This window comes from Scyliorhinus canicula, chromosome 20 (assembly GCF_902713615.1).
Source record: "Scyliorhinus canicula chromosome 20, sScyCan1.1, whole genome shotgun sequence".
NCBI classification, from domain to species: domain Eukaryota; kingdom Metazoa; phylum Chordata; class Chondrichthyes; order Carcharhiniformes; family Scyliorhinidae; genus Scyliorhinus; species Scyliorhinus canicula.
In genome coordinates this window covers 79,804,772-79,818,552 of record NC_052165.1, presented here as the reverse complement: position 1 = coordinate 79,818,552, position 13,781 = coordinate 79,804,772, and positions in this window count along the sequence as shown.

The window sequence follows — 13,781 nt, the reverse complement described above, 5'->3', positions numbered from 1 at the left end:
ACAGTTTTAAGGGCTGACTAGTTACTAATGTGGAGACTGGGAAGGGAGCATATGTAATGGGAATCGATTAATGGATACGTGTTTATGATTTATGTCTTGTATGCCACATTGTTACCCAAGGGATATTTTAGGAAATTAGCTCCAGACCCCAATGTAGGAGGCAATTTTAGGGTTAAACAGACTGAGGGAGAAAAAAAACCCATTGCTAGCACAGAGTCAGAGGGATAAGCCCACACCTGGTCGAGTTGCATTATTCTAGTCAGGCTTAAACTCATTAGTGGGAATACACAGGATGCCCCAGATCCATTGTTCTTTGGGACACTCCTGTCTGACCAGATATTAGCCCATTATACAGAGTCAGATGGCCTCTTTGTCCGTCAATGGGGTTAGTTACAAATCAATAGCCTCTGTTCTATTGTATAAACTGGAGTGGACAATCAAACAGCCAAGGTAACGCTAATGAGTTCAACCATGGAAATCCCAGCAGATAATTTTTGTTTGAGGGGCTGGGCGGAGCTTAGAGAGAGAGAGCAAAAGAATTCTGTTCTGAAAGTTACATGGTAGAAGGCTATGGAAATCGACCAAGAGAGGTCGTGAAATTTGCCACCAAGGCAGGCTTTGGAAAAGGGCTCTGAACGAATATCCTGAACAGATGAAAATTGTTTCGGGAATGCAAATCCTGCCTTAGCCTGTCCATGTAAGTGGCATGAGAGCTGCATGTTCTGTCCATGTAGAGTTTGCACCCGTGTGTGCGTGGGTTTCATCCGGGTGCTCCGCTTTCCTTCCACAGTCCAAAGATGTGCAGGTTAGGTGGATTGGCCACGCTAAATTGCCATTTAGTGTCCATAGATTAGGTGGGTTACTGGGTTATGGGGATAGGGTGGAGGTATGGGTTTAAATAGGGTGCTCTTTCAAGGTGCTTCCCCCCCCCCCCACGGCCGCCCCACGACACAAATCGCTGCTCGCCGTCTTTTACGGCGAACAGCGATTCTCCCCAGGCCGATGGGCCGGGTTCCCAGGCCTTAACGGCCGTTTTTACAGCAGCAAACACACCTGCTTGCTGCCATCGTAAAAACGGCTGCAACATGCCCGTTCTGGGCATCCAGGGCCCCGATTGGTGGGGCATGGCCCCACCGATTGGTGGGGCATGGACCCGCGATGGTGCCCACCGATCGCGGGCAGTGCGTCCGTAACGGACGCACTCTTTCTCCCTCCGTCACCCCGCAGGATCAGTCCGCGGGGCGGCCGAGGGAGATGACGGCCCTGCGCATGCGCAGCTGATGTCATCGTGCGCATCAGCCAGCGTGACGCTTGGCGCGCAGACTTACCGACGGTCGCTAAGGCTGCGATGCCGTGCTTCACGGGGTCCCACTGCTAGCCCCAACCGGGGGGGAGAATCGGGTCCTGGGAGGGGGCGCGGAGGCTGCCGTGAAACACGGCCAGTTTCATGGCAACCTTTACGATTCTCCGCATTTGCGGAGAATCTCGCCCACTGCTGGAAATAACCATCTGAAACAAAGATTCTTGTCTTTTACTTTTACTTATCATTTTTCTTACACCCCTCTCCTCACCTCTGTGTTTGCCTGTCTAATAGATAATAGTTAACACATTGTATTGCTGCATATTTCATTATAGTTCTTGTTATAAATAAAAAGTAATTGTGTTTAAATTTACAAACTTCGTGACTGTAATTCGTGGGCAGTAAAGGGCCAAAAAATTGGGGTATTTTTCTATGAATTATTGGTTAATTCAATTGCATTGCGACTCCGGATCAAGGGAGGCTGAAATTGACAGTTGCAACAATTAAATGAACTTATTCTGCTCTTGCTCCCAGTGAATATTGATTCATAATGCAGGATGTTACTTCCCAATATTGGTGCAGGGGACTATGATAAATACAGATGTCTATATATTCTTAATGATGTGGAGATGCCGGTGTTGGACTGGGGTGAGCACAGTAAGAAGTCTTACAACACCAGGTTAAAGTCCAACATGATTGTTTCAAACACTTGCTTTCGGAGCACTGCTCCTTCCTCAGGTTGCAGTGCTCCGAAAGCTAGTGTTTGAAACAAACATGTTGGACTTTAACCTGGTGTTGTAAGACTTCTTACTATATATTCTTAGCTTGATACCTATGCAGGGGCCCCTCATGCACCTACTGTCATGAATTACTTAGGAACTAATTATGCTTGACCCACCAGAATGACTGCATTACCACACTCTTCCCCTCTGCATATATTAATGCATGCACACATTTTTTTAATTTATGTACAATCCTATTAGTTTTCCTCTTCAATTATTTCACTTCGACTTTTCTCTTGAAGTTCTACTTCTGAAGGTGACTGCATCAGTTCGAAATGAAGTGATATTATTCTTTCTTTACCAGCCAGTGAATCAATGACATTTTGACACACGAGTGAAGCCTCTATTTTTCAGAAATGTATCAGTGCTTCTGGCTGACGTCAGGCTGACAGGAATAGCACATTAAAATCAATCTTCCTGGACTGCCGTTATCGCTTGCTGCTGTGCTCATTTGTGACAGTGCAGATAATACTAATCCTAATGGACCACGTAACATTCCAAACCTGACACTGTACAAACTGGTTATTAAATATTCAGGAGAGAGCTCATGTTGAAAACATTAGCAAAAGTTGTTGTTCTGAGAGTTTGAGACTGCTTTTCTTTAGTGTTACTTTTGCGTTGGCACGCCCTTTGCTTTTACCCATGTATACCTCGGCCCACCAAACCCCATTTCCATCTGAGGTTGCACTGGGGTGATTTTGTTCTATTGGTTTGGAGTGAAGGGCATTGTTTACTTTGAAGCCGGTAGTAACAATGCTTTAAGCTTTTCATGTAATATGATGAAATGTTTCACTATGGTGTGACTGCTTGTACTGGGCCCATCCTAAGGAGCCAGCAAAAAGCCACTGAGCATCACCAGTGGAAACGGCACTAATAGCCATCTCCGTTGAGAGTTGGATATTCATTTGCTAAGTGGCTTGGAATGAACTGTGTGTACTTTGAGACAAAAACCTTTAGAAAGTCACTAGTTAAAAATATTAACGTCAGGGTTTTCATGGGCTTAATGTTAGCACTGAGGTACGCCTTGTCCTGAACTGCTTGTCTGATAGAACCAGGATAATATTTAAAATTATAAAGAGAACATTAGACATTCGCTGGATGTACTCTGGATTGCTTTGAAGCAATCGTGCGCAAGGTGAAGATATCATCTCATGAAACATAGCCCCAAGCTGAACCTGGCAAAATGCCCAGAATGCCTTCCTGACAGATTGAATGATCAGTAAGATCACAGGAGCATGGTGACAGGAACAGGCCATTCAGCCCTTCACACCTGTTCTACCATTCAATTCGACCATGGCCGATTTGTACCCCAACTCCATTTTTCCGCCTTGGAGCCATAACCCTTGACACACTTGTCGAATGGAAATTGATCCCATACCTGGAAGTTTAAATCTACGCAGCATCTGCGACCTATTGGAGAGACCATTGTGAGAGAGATAGGGACCAGAAATGACACCTTCAGTCAAGGAATACAGGAGTTTCAAGGTTCTTCTTCTTTGCTTGGTACCAAGGGGCTGGTTTAGCACAGTGGGCTAAACAACTGGCTTGTAATGCAGAACCATGCCAAGAGCACGGGTTCAATTCCTGTACCAGCCTCCCCGAACAGGTGCTGGAATGTGGTGACTAGGGACTTTTCACAGTAACTTCATTGAAGCCTATTTGAGACAATAAGATATTATTATTTTGCGGGTCCTGTGACACAATAATAATAGAGCTGCTGACTAATCGTAACAACTGATTTCTATCAATTGTTTCACTAGAAATGGCATGAAGAAGACCCTAGTATGAACTTAAAGGTCCACAGTTACTAGTTCCTTCCAACGACATCTCAACTTATTCCTGTACCGTAACGTAAACAGGTATTTTCTCTCAGAAAAATATCTAAAGAACTGATGAAGTGTCAAAATAGTCATCTTCTCTTCATATCTTCTCCTAGAATATTGAGTGATGGACTGTGAGAACATTGAAGAATGCTCCCACGTCCCTTGAATCAAACTTGAAAAGCTTATTTTCAGGATGTGAACGCCGCTTGGAAGGGCCTCCATTCATTGCCCATCTCCAGTTACCCTGGGAAGGTGATGGGCCTTCCCCTGGAACTGATGCAGTCGGTTTGGTGAAGGTCAGCTTTTTCCAAACCTGGCCGGCTAGGCCTCATTTAGTGAGTCATTGGAGTCACATGGAAGTCTTAAAGTAGCGCAGGACACCTAGCTTCCTGCCCGAAAGGACACGAGTGAACCAGGGGGTTTTAACTTCAAAAGAACAAAGAACAAAGAAAATTACAGCACAGGAACAGGCCCTTCAGCCCTCCCAGCCTGCGCCGATCCAGATCATTTATCTAAACCTGTTGCCTATTTTCCAAGGATCTACTTACCTCTGTTCCCCGCCCGTTAATATATCTGTCTAGATGCATCTTAAATGATGCTATCATGCCCGCCTCTACCCTCTCCGCTGGCAAAGCGTTCCAGGCACCCACCACACTGCGTAAAATACTTTCTGCACACATCTCCCTTAAACTATCCCCCTCTCACCTTGAAATCGTGACCCCCTTGTAATTGACACCCCCAATCTTGGAAAAAGCTTGTTGCTCTCCACCCTGTCCATACCTCTCATAATTTTGTAGACATCAATCAGGACACCCCTCAACCTCCGTCTTTCCAATGAAAACAATCCTAATCTAATCAACCATTTTTCATAGCTAGCACCCTCCATACCAGGCAACATCCTGGTGAATCTCCTCTGCACCCTCTCCAAAGCATCCACATCCTTCTGGTAATGTGGCGACCAGAACTGCACGCAGTATTCCAAATGTGGCCGAACCAAAGTCCGATACAACTGTAACATGACCTGCCGACTCTTGTACTCAATACCCCGTCCGATGAAGGCAAGCATGTCGTATGCCTTCTTGATCACTATCGACCTGCACAGCCACCTTCAGGGTACATTGGAGCTGAACTCCCAGATCTCTCTGTACATTAATTTTCCCCAGGACTCTTCCATTGACCGTATAGTTCGCTCTTGAATTGGATCTTCCAAAATGCATCACCTCGCATTTGCCTGGATTGAACTCCATCTGCCATTTCTCTGCCCAACTCTCCAATCTATCTATATTTTGCTGTATTCTCTGACAGTCCCCCTCGCTATCTGCAACTCCACCAATCTTAGTGTCATCTGCAAACTTGCTAATCAGACCACCTATACCTTCCTCCAGATCCAACAGTTTTCACTTCCTGGCTTCAGAAAGATTAAATTCAAATTCCCAAATTTCCCAAAGTTTGTAACAGTGCAGTTACATTTCACGGAAAAAGCCATTTCCATTCTGTCTTTGTGCCTCTGACTCTGAGAGATCAAGGGATATGGGGGGCTGTCGGGATCAGGGCATTGAACTTGATGATCAGCCATGAACATAATGAATGGCGAAGAAGGCCCGAAGGGCCAAATGGCCTCATTCCGCTTATATTTTCTATATTTCTATGTTAATAAGCTATACTACCTGTTCTTCAGCTCACACAATAAATAATTTCTTCCAGTCGAGTGTTTTTAGCTGTCGGGAGAGGAAGGAGAAGGTGCGGGGGTGTGGGGGGAGGGAATGTGGGAACATTGAAAAAATATATTTTAACCTGAATAGGCATTTCACTGAATTTTATTCATAAACGGTAGCTCTTGAAGTTGTGCAAGTCTCAGACACTGGAAGATGTGCGGAGACCATGGTCAGGAGAGTTTTGCGCCCTCATTAAGATAAGAGGACACATTAGCTGATTGGTTTGGAATACTTCAATTCACAAGAAGCCTTGCAGTGACGGTGGCAGAATTTGAATGAAGACCAGAATAAATTTCTATAAATGTCATTACTTCAACAAACACTCAGCGTTCCCATTAGAACCAAAAAGGATTTTTTTTTTTGGAAATCGGTTTAAAAATAAGTCTTTGAATATCTGCTTAGATCATCAGATTTAAATGTGAGCAGCTACACACATTGAACATACAGTGCAGAAAGAGGCCATTTGGCCCATCAAGACCTCACTTCCACCCCATTCCCATAACCCAACATTCCCGCAATCCTAACCTTTTTGGCCACGAAGGGCAATTTATCATGGCCAATCCACCCAACCTGCAAGCCTTTCGACTGTGGGAGGAAACCAGAGGAAACCCCCACAGACATGGGGAGAACGTGCAGACAGTGTCCCAGTGGGGAATCGAACCTGGGACCCTGGCGCTGTGAAGCCACAGTGTTAGGCACTTGTGCTACCGTGCTGCCAACATACCTGGAATTGAATGCAATAATGTGCACCGGGATCAAGAATATGTTAAGCAAAGTAACTTATGACATCTTTCTATTCCTGCATTGTTTCCATCGTACCAACTCCTTGCTATTTTGTTTGCCTCTGAGTTGAACGATTGTGAGCGGGATTCTCCATCCGCCAACACCGGAATTGGGATACGTGATTGCGCGGAGATTCACCGACGGCGAGTTTCAATTGTGGTTTTAAAAATCGGGAAACAGGTGCCCTGTTGAGGGAGAGAGAGGTGTACCAAAAGTGTGCAACATAACTATAGGGAGCTCACATTTGTGCCGCTGGCCAAGGGTCTTCTGCCAGGGCCGGGGGGAGTAGTTGGGGACAGCCAGGAGCTGGACTGTGGGGTCGTGGTGGATAGTCACAGAACACAATTGCTACAGCCTGCAAAGCTACCAGACAGCTGTGCATGCCACTGACTGCCCACTGTGAACTTAGTGCCACAGGTCATATGGGTGCCCAGCCCTCCAAGCCCCCCCCCCCCCCCCCCAGGTATCCTCTGGCTCCAGCTGACCTATCAATGGGGTGAGCATGCGCCACTGAAATCAGTGACATCTTGTTGGCTGGAATTAGTGTGCGTGCGGTGTGGGGTGCTAATATACGGCTGCTGCTTGTCACCCTCTCAAGGAGCAATTCCGACCCGGCGGATCGGACACCATTTTTCATTGGAATCGCTCCTGTTCCACGTAGTGCCGGTGCTAGTCCATTAACGGTTCCAGAATTGCTCCGGGTTCGGCGCCAAGTTTTCTTTCATAGAGGTCTGTCCTGGCAACAACACATAGGGCGCAATTTTCCGCTTGGCGAAGGCAAAATCACGTTCGCCAATCGGGCGGAGAATTGCTTCTAACGCCGAAATTGGGGATGGTGCCTGTTTTCGGATGCTCCACTCCCTCCTAGACAGCATCATCGGTGAGTATGCCGCACGCCATACGTCACAAGAAGCCCTCCCCCCGCTGCTCCGTACCCGATGGACTGACTTCCCGACGGCGTGCATCACTTGTGCTCTGTAGTGTTTCGTCAACATCGCGTGGTGGCTGCGGATTGCATCCAGCGGAAGCCACAGTCGGGGGGGGGGGGTGGGAGGGAGCCATTCCGCTGGTCTGGATGGCTTCGCCGGGGGCTGGGGGACTGGTGGGTGTGGTCCAGGGGTGGCGAGGGGGGTTACAGGGACCACTATCTGGCAGGCCGGGTCCAGGTGCGGCCGGAGCCATGTTCGAAGGCGTGACCGCTGCAGGCCGACGCAGTGCGCATGCGCGGCCACGGACCCGGTCATTCCTCCGGCCGTTTCTGTCAGGAACGCTGGGGGTTTTGAGTGGCACGATTGCTAGCCCCCCACCAAGTGGAGTATGGTACGGGGGTGCCACTGACTTTCATTGTAAAGCTAGACACTTCCTCCGGGCATAGCCTCAAAATCGGAGAATCCAACTCCTAGACTCTGAAATGGAGAATCCTGTCCTGTGGGTTCAGGTCCAACTCTGGAGATTTGTATACCCTGATAGTTCAGGGCATAATTGAGAGAAAATGCCAAAGAGAGCCCTTCGCGATCTCTTTCAGATGAGGGTTGGAATTCTCACCCCATTGCGATTCACTTTTCCCGCCAGCAGTTCACCCCTGCCTGCATGTTTCCCGATGGTGTGGCTTCAATAGGAAACCCCATTGACAAGAGGCTGGAGTATAGAACCCCCCCTCCAGTGAACGGCATGTCGCAAAGAGCCCAGGGCTGGGAGATGGACAATCCAGCCCGACTGGAGATGTAAATCTACTGCCTCATGTGCCCTCCCAATGGGAGTAAAAATGTCCATGATATTATTCAGAGGTTCTGTGCACTCTGGCTAATATTTATCCCACAGTTATTATCTCTGAAACAGACTGTCCAAGTATTACCACATTGCTACTTATTGCTACTTATGGCATAGTGGTACCACCCTTACCTCTGGACCCGCAGATCTGGGTTCAAGTCCAGCACCAGGACCAATTTGCCATGGAAGGAGGGGCTTCATAATCAGCTAGGGAATCCTTCCACAAATTCGCCATTCTTTCCCAAAGGGAAAAAATGCGTGTGAGGATACGCTAAAATGAAACTTGTGGAACTTTGGAGTGTGCAAGATGGCTGCCGTATTTCCTACATTACAACAGTGATATGACACTTCAAAACTGTTTCATTGAGTGTTATGCACTTTGAGACATTCTGGACTTTAGAAATGTGAGTCTTTGTTAAATTTGATGGCATTCTGAAGTTGTCTCAGTCAGTATAATGAAAATATGCAAGAACAAAGGCACCGGGAGGGATTGCAATAACTACGGGGGTATCTTAATCCTCGGCATCATCGGGAAGGCCTGTGCCTTCTCACCAGGCTGCATCGAGTAAGCCAGCAGAATTGTCTCAGAGACACATATTTCAGAGCGGGCAATCCCAGTAGACAGTTGTCCCAGTGCCTGGGCTGGGTGGGGAACCCCTCAGGGAGGTTGGTCGTGGTCGTGGGCTGAAGCATTCCAGGCCGCGGGTCGCCCCTGGGCCGGAAGTGGATGGGTGGGGCTTTGCGTCTGTGAGATCTTCAAACCATCTTTCAATATTGTGGAGGCCCATAATAGGGGAAACCACAGCTTCAACCAGTCTGTCCTACTAAAGACTTCCAGGACAGAGCCTTGCTTGATGCACGATCAATTGCACAAAGACGAGAGTTGAATACAACTTATTGCTCTAAGATGTGTGGCCTCCCACAGCAGCTGGCGAAATGGCTGCTGCACAGAGGACACACATATTTATACTCCGCCTACTGGGCGGAGCCAGCAGGCAGAGACTACCGCCGTACCTGTAGTACAGGTCCTACCACACATCACCTAATATAGGTGCAACAGTGGTTTACCACAATGCTAAAAGTCAATCTTATTCCCTTTGGGCAGCAGGGTAGCATGGTGGTTAGCATAAATGCTTCACAGCTCCAGGGTCCCAGGTTCGATTCCCGGCTGGGTCACTGTGCGGAGTCTGCACGTCCTCCCCGTGTGTGCATGGGTTTCCTCCGGGTGCTCCGGTTTCCTCCCACGGTCCAAAGATGTGCGGGTTAGGTGGATTGGCCATGCTAAATTGCCCTTAGTGTCCTAAATTAATAAGGTTAATGGGGGGGGGAGGTTACTGGTATAGCGTGGATATGTTGGCTTGAGTAGGGAGATCATTGTTCGGCACAACATCGAGGGCCGAAGGGCCTGTTCTGTGCTGTACTGTTCTATGTCTATGTCTATGAATGTGAGCATAACTTCACAGCCGAAGGCTATTGCAAAGGACAAATTAGCCTTTTAATTGCAAGAGCACCTCACAGTTACAGGTTGTGTTTGCTGTTTGCTCCTGCTGGTGGCTGCAGCTGCCTGGAGGCTGATGTTGCTGTTTCCTTCCTTTTCTGTCGCCGGAAAGAAGGACAATTTTGGCTAAGATATGTGGGTCCTGGAACACCGGGCTCAGTGGGGGGCATATGAGTCCGGAAGGCAATCCGGTTTGAAGCAAGTAGATACCGCAAGGCCTGCTGCGTGACTTTGATATAAATGGGCCATTGAAGAAATGCTTTTTCAGATTGTTGATGCATTTGTTGCTGGTGTGGTGAGTTCTGCTTGTAACTGGCATGTCACTGCGCGTTAAACACGCTGGAAGTCCAGGATGTTCGACTGTACCTTGAGTGCCAGTGGAATATGTGGATGCCAGGATTTGGTTCCAATAAGATTGGACCGTGTGGGAGGGGCCTGCATAGCTGCGGCTCCTGGACAGAGAATGGCAGTGATACAAGTCACACATGATGGACAGATCATTTCTGCAAAACGTTCTGGGCATGATAACACATCCTCAGGCTTACCCTCCGTTTCTGTTGAGGAGCCTGCGAGGGGCGACACCGTGTGTTTGGTTTTTTTGTGTGAAAATGAGCTGATTTAGCTTTGTATTGGTGCCAATATGGAACGGTGACGTTTCCTTGTTGTTTAATGGTTAGTGTGCTGTATGGCAGGTTACATAGAACAGTACAGCACAGAACAGGCCCTTCAGCCCTCGATGTTGTGCCGAGCAATGATCACCCTACTTAAACCCACGTAACCCGTATACCCGTAAACCAACAACACCCCCCCATTAACCTTACACTACGGGCAATTTAGCATGGCCAATCCACCTAACCCGCACATCTTTGGACTGTGGGAGGAAACCGGAGCACCCGGAGGAAACCCACGCACACACGGGGAGGACGTGCAGACTCCGCACAGACAGTGACCCAGCCGGGAATCGAACCTGGGACCCTGGAGCTGTGAAGCATTGATGCTAACCACCATGCTACCGTGAGGCCCCATGAGGTGAGGTCCCATACCGTGAGGTTACGTAATTGATTTTTAAACCTTTGTTACTATTGACTGTTTTATAATCAAAATATTCTCAACATAGCCTCTTCCAGTGAACATGTGCTGTGCCTCAGAGGATGATTGGTGCACAGCATTTCAAGGAAGCTTTGAAGCCTGAGCATTGTACTGGGGCTGGTTTAGCTCACTGGGCTAAATCGCTGGCTTTTAAAGCAGACCAAGCAGGCCAGCAGCACGGTTCGATTCCCGTACCAGCCTCCCCGGACAGGCGCCGGAATGTGGCGACTAGGGGCTTTTCACAGTAACTTCATTGAAGCCCACTCGTGACAATAAGCGATTTTCATTTTCATTTCATTTCAACTCTAGGAGCGTCAGCACCACAGGGGCAGCTGCCAAATAGAGATGCTCTTGTGACCAAAGGGTAAGTGTGTGGATCAGGGCAGGTACCCGAGCACGGTCTCCCTAATGTTCCCGGCAGGTGACTGCGGTCTCGGGGCTCCTGATGCGGCCGGGGGTCTGCCTGTGCAGAGCGAGGTTTTGCAGCACAACTGGCTCACTGGATAGGACTCTGAGAGGAGGCGGGACAGTCATGGTAAGGGTTGGGGAGGTTTGTGGGTCCCGGGGTGGAAGGCCTAACTGACTGTCTGTCTCTCTCCTTCTCCAGTTCCTGACAGATACCAAAATGGATGGTGCTGTCGGTCCTGCAGCGGCTGCCGTCAGGTTGCTGGTGGAAAACCAGGAGGGCAGACACCGGAGAAGGCGGCAACAGTTCTGACACATGCTGGAGGCAGTGCCCCGTGTGCCGGGGCCACTGCACACCCTGAAGAGCCGGTTGCCCATCAGGCTAAGGAGGACCCCCAGGAGACTCTGTCTCAACAAAGAGAGAGTGCGGCACCTGTCACGTCCTCGCGGACTTGGCACTCCATGGGGGAGGGGGCCACCCGTTCCCGGTCAGCATGATCGTCACCGCAGCCCCCATCGTTTCTGCGATGGGTTCATTCCAGGGCTCGAGACAATTACACAATCTACAGCTCCCAGGTGCATACAGGAGATAACAGATGCCCTGTATGCCCGGGCATCACTTCATCCTGAACTGGGTACACCAAAATGCCCATGCTGCATGATTCTCCACCATTGCCAGGATGTCCCAGGTCCAGGGGGCATGGATGGCACGCATGTCGCCTTGTGGGCGCACAGGAGAATCAGGGAATGCCCTTTAGCAACAGGAATGGGTTCCACTCCCTGAATGTTCAACTCATGTGCGACCACCGCCTCCGTATCATGTACCCAATCCGTACCCAAATGACAGGGAGTGTGCATGACAGCTACATCCTGGGACACTTGGAGATCCCCGGCATCTTCGAGGACCACCCGAGGATGACGGGTTGGCTCTTGCGGGATAAGGGGTGCCTACTGAAGTCCTTGCTGATGACGCCAGCACAGAGGCCGGAGACCGAGGCAGAGACTCGATATAACAAGGCCCGTCATAGACTGAGCCATGCCTTGGGCACCACCACTCAAGACCTGGACATCATTCCCCAGGCTTACCACTATGACTGCCATCGTAGCAATGTTGGCCTCGATGCCAAACATTGTCAGCATAATTTCCTGGGCCCAAAGCCTTTGGTGCTCCTCCAATTGGCTATGCACTGACTGGATGTTCCTTCCTCCACCTGATGTACATCAGCAAATGTGTGGTGTTCACCAGATTGTGCCTCAGAAGCCTGTCCACTAATGTCGCCCACCGAGGTGTGTCTACGCTGGTAGAAGATCGGGGTGATAGCATTGACACCTCGATGATGGTCTCCTCGGCATTTTCCTCTGAGGTGGTCTCTTGGGTGGTGAGGGGAGAAGCGACTCCGGATGGCCCAGCTTCATCATATGGAATTCCTGCGAGACATTGGACATGTGGTCAGTGAGAGGGAAGGATCATTTTGTCTGACTTGAACAACTCACTTCAGACAGGTCATCTGGGAGAAGGGGCAGTGGATGCTCACCTCTCCTGCGCAGGCCAACATCGCTGTCTGTGACTGCTCTCTCCTCAACCCCGTGACCGCCAGGGCCTGTTCCTCATAGTGGCTGAGGATTTAGCTTTCCATCAGATCCACCCACCACCTTGGCCCTTTCCCACTTATTATGGGCTATATTTTCCTGTGTGGACAAAGGGAGAACATTGTGAGCGGCATGCTTGGTGGGTCAGCGGAGTACACAGCAGGTACATAGAGTACATAGAATTTACAGTGCAGAAGGAGGCCATTCGGCCCATCGAGTCTGCACCGGCTCTTGGAAAGAGCACCCTACCCAAGGTCAACACCTGCACCCTATCCCCATAACCTAGTAACCCCAACCAACACTGAGGGCAATTTTGGACACTAAGGGCAATTTATCATGGCCAATTCACCTAATCTGCACATCTTTGGACTGTGGGAGGAAACCGGAGCACCCGGAGGAAACCCACGCACACACGGGGAGAACGTGCAGACACCGCACAGACAGTGACCCAAGCCGGAATCAAACCTGGGACCCTGGAGCTGTGAAGCAATTGTGCTATCAACAATGCTACCGTGCTGCCCTCAATGCTACCATGCTGCCCTACAATGCTACTGTACTGCCCTGGTGGCATGTGTGGGCACCGCACCTGGACATGAAGGGGTTGGGCAGGTGGATGCCTGAGGAAGAAGGACAAAGATTGGATGTGGAGAGAGTGCAAGTTGTCAACCGGTGATTTGGGGAAGGGGGAGAGATGTTTGGAAATTTGAGGAGTGCCAGGCAGGACTGATGCCAGGAGAGAGATGGTAACTCATCTCTGGTAACTTAGGGGCTCACTTTCGGCACTAGGTGTCGTTGAACACAAGCTATGATCTCGGCAATTCGACCGTCGAGGAACACCCCGCCAAGCTCTTTGAAATTTTTCCATGAATTGTGCCCCTCATCAAACTTCACCAAAGCTCCGAGGCAGCCTTACCATCATCTCTCACAGAAGAATGCTAACCATCCGTTATCTTGAGTGACACTAATAAATATTCTTATTATGAAACCATGGGTTTAACCACCGGTTATCTTGAGTCAGTACCTTCA